Source organism: Xenopus tropicalis, chromosome 2 (genome assembly GCF_000004195.4).
Source record: "Xenopus tropicalis strain Nigerian chromosome 2, UCB_Xtro_10.0, whole genome shotgun sequence".
NCBI lineage: Eukaryota > Metazoa > Chordata > Amphibia > Anura > Pipidae > Xenopus > Xenopus tropicalis.
In genome coordinates this window covers 52,263,324-52,273,661 of record NC_030678.2, presented here as the reverse complement: position 1 = coordinate 52,273,661, position 10,338 = coordinate 52,263,324, and the positions used below count along the sequence as shown (strand labels likewise).

At 40.2% G+C, this 10,338-nt stretch overlaps 1 long non-coding RNA gene across 1 annotated transcript; it reads right to left on the bottom strand.

Moving 5' to 3' along the window:
• Window positions 1-847: 847 nt before the first annotated feature.
• On the bottom strand, window positions 848-3,303 carry LOC116408815. Its single transcript, XR_004221275.1, has 2 exons — window positions 3,096-3,303; window positions 848-2,929 (listed from the first exon to the last, which is right to left on the bottom strand). It is a non-coding gene; the product is annotated as an uncharacterized LOC116408815 (long non-coding RNA).
• Window positions 3,304-10,338: the final 7,035 nt, after the last annotated feature.

Genomic DNA, 10,338 nt, shown 5'->3' with positions numbered 1-10,338 from the left:
TTTCCACCTGAGTCTTACCTGCAGGGTACTTGCAAGAGGACTACGTCAAAGCGCAGGCTTTCTAGTTGTTCTGCCTGCCTCTCATCCATCTCATCCATAGGATGAGCTATGACACAAGCTATCCCTGACCTGGCTAAACCTGACAGCTTCCCACTGGAGTCCAGAGCCTTAGGCTCCCAGCTTGCTTCCTTAGGGCCGTGGCAGACGGGGAGATTAGTCGCCCGCAACAAATCTCCCTTGCCCGGGTGACTAATCTCCCCGATATGCCATCCCACCGGCTGGAATGTAAATCGCCGGAGGGATGGCATATGCGGCACCGCGTTTTCCCGAAATCGAGGAAGTTTCCTCTCAGAGGCAATTCTCAGTATTGTTTATGGCAGGGTATTTTCTGGAGTTTAGCAGTCATGAAAAAGTAGCTGCTTCTAGTAGCTCAGTGTGTCTTCACCCTTAGTTGTTCCCACTGATCAAACCTATTCCTGTCTTTCTTTAATAACTTTTGGACCCCTCCCCTTCCTCTTTTCTAAAATTCTCCCAGGGGAGCTCCTTTTCTCCAGCTCCCTTGTGTGATAACTTGCAGAATTGACATTCTTAAACGTTAACTCAAAACTCATCTATTTGTGAAAATGATATATTATACACAACAAACAGTTTAACCTTTAGTTACTCTCTAGCAACCTTGCCTTGCCCATACCTGTTATCTGTTTACTTATCCATCTCCTCTGGGCCCCTCTCTTTCCTATCCTTATCTTTGATTTCCACTCTTGTTTTTCTTCTTTAACCTTTGTGCTGCTTTCACTTTCTCTCCCGCTTCCCATATTCTCTTTGAACCTCTAACCAATATTCCTTCTTTTGCAATTGACTCTTCTCTTTAGATCTTCCATTCTCCCTATTTTCCATTTGTGGTATGTTTTTCTGTTTTTTAAAAAATGCCCCTGCCCCTTCACACACCGATGGGCACTTTAAATACCAAAGGAAGCCTGGACCTTTGAAGCAGTCCCCTTTTGGCTATGTGGCACCCTAAAATGCTAGCTTGCAAAAACTAGTAGTTACAATATTTGTGCTATGCGGAGGATGGGAGTGTCACTTTATTTAGGAATTACTCACAGTATAGCGCTGCTTACATAAGTAGCGATTTAGAAAGATATACATACAGTATATACTGACCCAGGCTGTAAGTAAAGTTTTTTGGCTGCCAAATTGCTGAAGGTTTTAAATGGGACATATGTACAGTAAATGCAATTAAAAGGAGTGTTTCCAATATACATTAATTAGACAGAACTAATGGTTTCAAAGATATTTTTAAATGGAATTGCAATTTAAAAGAGTTTTTGTTTATCCCTTTCTTTCCTCTGGCTCTGGATCTGAAAAATGTAGCAGAATTCACTTCTTCTCTAGGTCTGTTCTGCCTTTCAAGAGTCGGAACCTGTAGTGAAAAGAATACAAACAGCCGGACAGATACTGCTTTCAGTAGCAGTTACAACTACAAATATATTTAAAACCAATTAAACTGTTTAATGTATATTGGAAAATAGCTTACAATTCCAAAAAACATATTTGGGTGGATCCCCCTTTAAATGAAAGTGTAGTCATTTATCCAGGCTTTTCACCACATATTAGCGGTTATTAAATGACAAATCCTATGATATCCCAACAGGCACAGCATGCTGAAGGATGCTGAAAGCTGAACTTCAACAGGTGGAAAACCACACCTTGACATATAGCCCAAGCAAAACTGATTAGGAATCTATTCCTAACACTGACAACGTGATTGACAAAGCCTAAAACTTTGAAAAATCAAGTCAGATTTACTGATACCATATTAAGAGGCTATATCAAATAATGCATTAAGCCTAACCAGTAATAAATAATGTACTTAAAAACTAATTTATAAGACTAATTTAATGGTAAAGGCGTACACCAATATGGCGACTGTGTAACAAGTCTGGTGCTGCATCGCATGCACCTGATACAGATTTTCGCTGCTCCTAACCCTTCCTATGCCAATTTATCAGCCACGGTCACGTCACCCTCAAGTGTTAACTAACTACACGCAGGCTACAACTTCACTGTTATTATTGAAATGCGTGGAATGACATTATCACATGCCTTCCCAACAAATGTATATATCCTCACCAACGAGAAAACATTTGCTTCGTATAGAAAGCTTACTAAGTATTTGTTGCCGGGCTTAAAGGAAATGAATGAAGAGAGCATATCAGCTTCATACTGTCAACACCAGCCCTACTATACTGCATTAGCTAACAAAAGAATTTATGGGTTAAATATTTAGCAGTTTCCAACCTTTCTGCTGCTGGAGTTAAAATTCAATGCGCAATGCAATAAAATTTTTTCCCATAAGTCAACGGCGTAGCTCCACCCCTCCCAGATAAGGATTAAATGTAGCACGCAGTTCTTTTGTTGAACACATGAAAAGGTAGCAAGAATTATGGTTGCTACTGATCATAGATTAGAGCAATGCATGCTTTGCGACTAAACGTGCTTATTTAAAAGAAAAAAACAGTGGCCATATCCCACAGAAGACAGGGTTATAGAGTAGCCTTCTTTGCTTTCTAGGAACATCTTGCAGGCATCAATCCTTGATAGCCACCAAATATAAGCAGTGAACAGCTAACTCACTAGAGGCTCAACAGCTGTCTATGAGGAATTTAAACAGGACTCACACAGTTTACCTTAGCTCATACGCAATATTTTCCATGCTGATTCCTGTTCCATTCTGCAGCTACAACTGCAGTTAACAGCATCATTTCAGGAAAGTGGAAACACTACTACACTTGCTAAAGCTGCTGTAGTCTGGGCGTCATGATGCCTACGTTTTTAGTCATTTAAGCATTTACTTGCCTGCAATAAAAGCTGGTGAGACTGTTCTCCTCTCTTCGATGTCGCAGTGTGTTTATTGGAGCCTCAGGTTCTACAGTGAAAGAAAAAATCATTTATTGTGTCTCTTCCTGAGACAGAGCAGCACACCAGGACTTTTGATCCCGATTAAAAAAAAACAAAACAAGTCTGCTTCAAAGTCACATACAGGAGATTTATAAGGTTGATTTACTGAACGTGGAACAGCAGCATCTTCCTACCTCTCTTCACTGGCTATCTACCACTCCCTCTCTGTGACAAGGGAGCTGCTGCAGAGAATTGTCAGCAATGGATTGGCTTGCTCAGAAACACCTCTGTGTTTTCATTGGCTCACTGCAGAGACACCATTCTCCTGTTCAAAACAAACCAGAAAAACAATGAAGCAAAATGAAGATAATATATAATAAGTATATACATATGCTATGCAGAAGGGTGGCACCTTTTTCTATTAAATCCAGTGCATGAATATTTAATGTTGCTCATGGAATGCTGACCTGAATTTCTACAAGTTAAAGTATAACAGTGCATAGCAACAGCAATAAACTGAAGTTACTCAGTATCCAAGCCTGCTTACTGTAAACAAGTACCGAGATGTCATGTCATTTCAGTTACTAAGTCAACTTTTATAGTACAAAATAACTTGATATCAGTATTTTCTTTTACTTCTGTTTGGTTCAGCTCAATTGTTTGCTGGGAAAAAATACTGTTTGCTTTTGCTTCCAGAACACATGCACAAAAAGTCCCTGAGACTCAGTCCACTGAGCATCAGTTCCTCTATCAAACATGTTTAATTTAATAAAGGGAACTTGCATCTGTGTGCTGTGTGGTTCAGCTTGCATGCAGCTTCACAAAGTTTTTATTTTTTATTGGTGTCAATATAAATCGGGTTATTCTCCTAAAACTTTAATTAAATAAACTAATTTATATTGCAAGTGGCCTTTATTTTTCATTTTTTCTGTGATTTTTTTTTTTTCTGCAGTTCTCAGGCTTGAAATCCCTACCAAAAGCAGTATTTGCATAATGTGTTCTAAGCATTCCAGTACATGTTCATTAAAACTTTTCACTTATTTCAGCATTATTTATCAATGTAATCACTAAAAGCAGTATCTGTTTTGCCGTTTCCATTCCCTGCATTACCAGCTCTGACTCCTTGTACGATGTAGCATAAGTTTCCAGAGCCATTGTGGCTGTGTAGGAAGATGCACCCACCACAACTGTGCCCAATGGATCAAAACAAACCCTAATGTATGTTCACGTGTTATAGCAAATCGGAAGCAAGGTGCGGCTAACATTCTGCATGTGATTCTTTTAGTGCAGGTTTGCTGTACCTATTGCTGCAGCCCACTATGGGAATTACCAGCTCTCTGGAGAGTCACTTGCTCAGTCTCACACACCTTACACACAGTTCAGACCAGCGTCACAGCATCCAAAAGACTAACCAACATCCACTAAACTTAAAAAAATTGCTGCCACCACTCTCATACTTCTTACACTAGCAATGAGAGATGCCAAGCACTCTAATATTAAAAGGGGTAAGGTAACTGAACTGACACAAACACTATTCCTTCCAGCAGTCAAATAGTTAATAAGCATACTGCATGCAGAGGGTTAAGACAAACAGTTCCACACGCTGAGGTTAGGTTTGCTTTAAGAGCTTCAAAGACAAAATTTTATATTTAATATTATGTAACCCCTTTTTGGCTATATATATATATATATAGTCAAAATGTCCTGCTAGTGATAGAGCATGGGATACACTGGACTCCTCTTCCACGGGATGGGCCTTCACTAAGGGGAAGTTTTCCTATGGAGGGTCAAGTGTAAGCCAAATGTAAGTACAAGGGTTAAATGAATTGATGGATGTCAGAAGCTCTTGCAAAACAGAATAACAGATGATTTATTTGTCCCAGACAAAAGATGTGAATGCAGGGGTAACAATACTCACACTTCTAGAAGGTATAGCAATTTCTCAGCAGTACAATTGATGGTAAAGTAGATCTAGCATAAGAGTATGGATGTCCACCGGTTTATCCCACCTTGGATAAGTGTGGGCAGGGTTAAGACTAATCTATGATCCCTGGCACTATTGTGTCCCTGTAGGAGACTACTCCTTTACTCTCCTAATTGGAGCTGGAAAGCTACACTTTCTATATAAGTGCTGACTGACTCACTTTCCTAAAAAGTGCTATGAAATTACATAACTTATGCTTTCTATACCTCATTCACGGGGTCCCTGCTACCCGACTTCACTAAGCGTGATAGTCTCCCTAGGGCAGAAATACTTCTGGGCCAGTGTGGATCCCAGGCTTCATGGAGCATCCACACAGATCAGAGATAAGAGGCCAAGAAGGCAGAACCACCCCTTTCCAAACACTATATTAAAACATGTGCATGTGTCATCCCTTTTTATACTTTTAGCACAGCGCCATCTAGTGGTTGCTGTTAACTTGCAGGGACACTCCCTTTTAGCACATAAACATCTAGGACCACCTTTAGGTGTCCAAATCCCATGAGGCCACCCTCTAGTGCCTGTCTAAACGGGAACCCACCTAAGGGGCCCAATTCTGGAGATCCCTACATTAAACAAACACTATATTAAAGTGTGGTAGGGTGTGGTTTACCTATGGGCCAATAAAATTGAGGCATATGTAAATACCAAACTAGATACATAAATCCTTGCCCAGTAACAAGGAGAAAGTAAAGGTAGGGTTTTAAGCCATATGGGTCCCGACAATTACAAAAGGTATACAGTGCAGTTGTACAAAAGGATGTTACAAAAGGAACATACAGGTAAATAATTACAAACAGTATTTTTAAAATAAAAGGGAAAAACACAGTCCTATACTGTACCAGAGTCCTAGCGCATTCGCCAGGAAATCAGTGTTGGGGGTAAGAGATCCCGGACTAGGGGTTGGCAATAGAAGTACCTGCCTAGCGCTCCCTCACTATTACGCTCTAGTTCTTCTTCTGCCTACCCCTAGTTCCAGCCCTGAAGATGATTTTAAATTCATCAATTTTAAATGATCCCACCGGTCCCATACAGACTAAACATCACTACTGTGTGACCTGCCCAGATATTCTTACTGACAAACTGTGGGCCCAAAGCTAGTCATGTTTGGATTTCATTAACGCTTACAAGCCTGCATCATGACAACCACACTTCCGGCTGTGTTTATATATCATTACTTCTAGAGGGAAGCTGACTTCTGCTACATTGCTTCAAAAATCAGAGCCAGAAAAAAGAATTAGATTAAAGGAGAAGAAAAGTCACAATCGCTGGCGGGTACCAAAAGTTAGGCACCCCCAGTGGTTGTATTCACTTACCTGATACCCTGGACTGGTGCTACTGTTAGAAGAAAACTGCTAACCTCAAGGCTAATGCATGTGCAAAGAGTAAAAAGCTGCATATTAACAAAAAAAGACAGCTTTTTAACTCTACTGCAAATGCACTTGAACTGGGGGTAGCAAAGAAAGAAGAAGCAGGAATGCTTTGTGGTGCTCGCTGGAAGAACCCCTGTGCTGGTGCAGTTTTCTGCTTACAGGGGCACCACCCCGGTTACACTGTATTCTCTCATCTAGAATAGACCTTCGCTAAGTGGAAGAGGAAGGCGTTGTGCAACTACACCTTTCTTGCTGCTATACAGAAAAATAAAAACAGAAGGTGCCAGAGGTTTTTGCAAACAACTAAATAACAAGTGTTTATTGAACATCCACAGGGTTACTCACAATACAGCTTCTCAGAGGCAAATGGAATAGGCAACACCACATGCAGAGTGTAAGGGTGAAGACACACAGAGCTACTAGTAACAGCTACTTGTCATGGCTACTAAAATAGACAATGCTTATTGTTTACTTATAACTGTCTCTATGTGTTTTAGCAGAGGCAATTCTCAGTATTGCCTATGGCAGGGTATTTTCTGGTGTTTAGTAAGTAGCTGCTACTAGTAGTGTCGCAGGTTGGATAGACTTGGCAGGAATCTCACTTCACCTCTGGCACACCCTGTAGTGGATCACCTCAGGGAATTCTCTATCCTGATTCCCTAGTCACTGGAATCCCTACACTACAGGCAGAGAGATACCTCCAAAGCTACCAGTCCTGTGCAGGAGCTTAGAACTGCTCTTTCTAGCTCAACCTTAACTGCCTTACAATTCTAGAGTGTATTATTTTGGGAGCTACACCTGCCACAATCTAATGAATCATTCACAGGGCCCTGTTCCCCAACTTTAACTAAGCCAGTGTCGGGGCTCACAGCAACATCCACCCTGTTCCTCAGGTGGAAGCAAAGCGGAAGTGCCACTCCTTTTTCAAGACTATATCAAAGTGAGGCAGGAAGCAGCCACCCTACCTTCAAGCCAATAGCATACGTATGTTAATAAACTTAACTTATGTAACTTAACATATGGCGGTGGGGGCACCTGCGGGCCCCTGGGGCGGCAGCATGATTACACAATGCTTTCCAGCCTCTGTCCCTACTGGTCTCGTTCCCTGAGTGGCTGGAGCCACTTCCAATTCTGCCCGCTCTGAGTAATATACTGTAAAGCTTTTTACAGCAATCAATATGGAGGTGGGCACTTCTTTGCATACAGGGTTGGCCACGAGGAGGTACTAGACACTGAAAAGATATTGCAAACTGACAAGTCCTGCTCAGAGCCAATGCTGTATGTAAAAAAACTTATTCACAGGGCAGGATTTGTCACCACCGGTAACTCTGCACTACTGTGTTCTTATAAAAATGCCTTCCCCTTGCCTAACATACATAACATTACTCACCATGATCTGGCTTAATCGCAGAAAATACCTGCTTTCACAAGCTTTCATAATTCACCTCTGTGCCAGTACCCTTTGCACTTACTTATTTAAACGTATTTTCTATTTATTTGTATTTTATTATGGTACTGGTCCTGTCTGTTGTTTTATGTAATTTTCTACTGTACAGTACTTTGTGCACAAGTGGTGCTATGTTTACAACAATATGCACACATAAAGGGAGCTTTAAAACCATGTTACATTGCTATGATGATCTTTACTATCTTTGCTCTTTACTACAGGATACACAGGGGCAGATTTATCACAATGTGAGGTTAAAGCTCACCACAGAAAAATTCAACCATGTTCTGTTCATTCCTGTGGGATTTTCAGAAGTATACTTATCAATGGCTGAAAGTCAGAGTTCACTATTTGATAAATTTGTTTCTAATAATCCTTTAGGAATGAAAAGAAAGTGGGTGAATTTCTCTGTGGTAAGCTCCAATCTCACATTTTGATAAATTTGCCCCATAATTTCAGTTCCATGATTGTATGAATTCTACATGGTACCAGTATTGGTTTACAAAGTAAAATCTGCCTATATATTTACTAGGCTGATATCCCATGTACTCTGTTTCTATAGATAGCTCAGGCAGGTGCTGGAGTTGATCTGTTTAGCCATTTGAGTGCTTCAGTGCTTTCCACGGCAGTGCAGTTCCCATCCAGCTTTATCTATGCACATAGGAAAATAGCCATCTACCAGTAACAACCTCCCTAGTCTGGTCCCTACCATTTAAAGTTCTACATATGTATATTTGGGTGTATGTAAGTTTGCAAATATGCATAATATTATACATTTGTGCAAAATAATGAAGAAGGCAAAAAGTTAACTTTAGTAAAATGTATATTATATGTATTTTACCTGAAGACAGCAGGAGGACCACTGGCACTGGCAGGAGCAATGCATCTTTGCAGCAGAAACTGTGGTGTGGGGCAGCACCAAGGTCTGACTTTGGGATGACTGAGTCCTGGGATTGATTCCACAGTCCCATAGGCCAGATGCTGCCAGATTGAGCCTTTACATTCCATTATGTAGGGGATATGTACTAAGCAGGCTGTGAGCAAAACATATAACAAAATGCAGTGGTTGATTAATAAAACCAAGAATACTTTATTCATTTTTCTAATAGGTTTAGAGATATTTAATATTTCATTAGCAAGCTATTTCTGCCTCAGAACTTTATTTTGCTGTAACCAACTGAACCATAACTGAGCCCCAAACCAAGAATACACATGAGAATTTGAGACTTATTTAACTACTAGTTTGATTTACTAAGCTTAGACAGCATTTCAACAGAATGCATCACATGGCATGGTGACACACATAGATACTTGTGTGTATTATACACTAAACTATTGTAGTTAGAAACATGTACACTGCAGCATTATAGTTTAATAAATTTAGAGTACCAAATTTCACCAGACAAACTTGCGCCAGTTTTAAGTTGGTTTAAGTTTTTTTGGAGTTAAAGGGGCATATTTATCAAAGAGGGGACAATCCAGCTACCCTATATTCATTTCTTTGGGATTTTTAAGGTTTATTTATCAAAGAGTGAACTTTCAATGATTAACCTCTAAAAATCCCATACAAATAGAGAGTGGTGAAATGTCACTGGCTGACTGTGGTGAGCTCCTCATCGATAAATATACCCTATTACCTTCAGTTTGCTGGAGTTAGATTAAAAAAAATGGAGAGAAACTGGTTAATGTTTGTGCTACTTTAGAAAACACTAGGGGAAAGTCTGAGAAAGAATAATGCAAGCAAACATTTTAAAGCTGATAAAGCTAGTGTAACACCTATTTGGCTGTGAAAACAGGCAAAACCACTGAGGAGAGTAGTCTGGACAAGTATCTGTGTCCTCAGGATGTGTACCTTAGCAGTCAAGGATCCCAAATAGCCGATGGATCAGGGATAGGAATTAACCTGATACCTGCATCTTAACCGTGGCCCTACACTAAGGCAACAGTGCCTATAAGGAAGAATACTTCCAGCTTATCTCTCCTGTTTGGAGACAGAAACTGCTTTTTCTAACTAGACTAACTATCTCACTTTCCTAGAAAGTGCTATTAAAGATGTTACCCTAATTCTTGATTCACCTGAGTCAACAGATGGAGCCAAAGAGGAGGGTCCACCCCTTTGCTAAACACTATATTAGAGTGCAAAGGGAGTGGTCTACCTGTAAACCAATGAGGCACAAATGCTAATATCAAACTAGATACATGGAGTTTTCACCAAGTAACAAGGATGATCAGGAAATGGTAGGGTTTAAAGCCATAGGGACATACTGTATTAACCCTATGGGTCCCTACAATAGAATAATGCTTTTAGGTACAAGAATAAAACATGAAACATGATAAGCAGGTTCAGTACTCCACAGAAGGCTATAAAAGTATAATTGTGAAAAATACCAGCATAAGCAGATATTAATATGAATAATTATTAATAATAATTATTAATATGGCTTAGTGAGGCTGAAATCATCACGAAAAATAAAAATAAATATGTAACCGTAAGGAGGCAGTTAATGCTAAGCAAGGGGAAGACCTAATGTGACTGACAACTTCCCTGTCCACTCAGCACAAACATGAGCAGCGCAGCTGTCAGAAGCCTGAAGTGCATACAAAAGGGGGGAGAATGGGGCGGAGCCTTAACACAG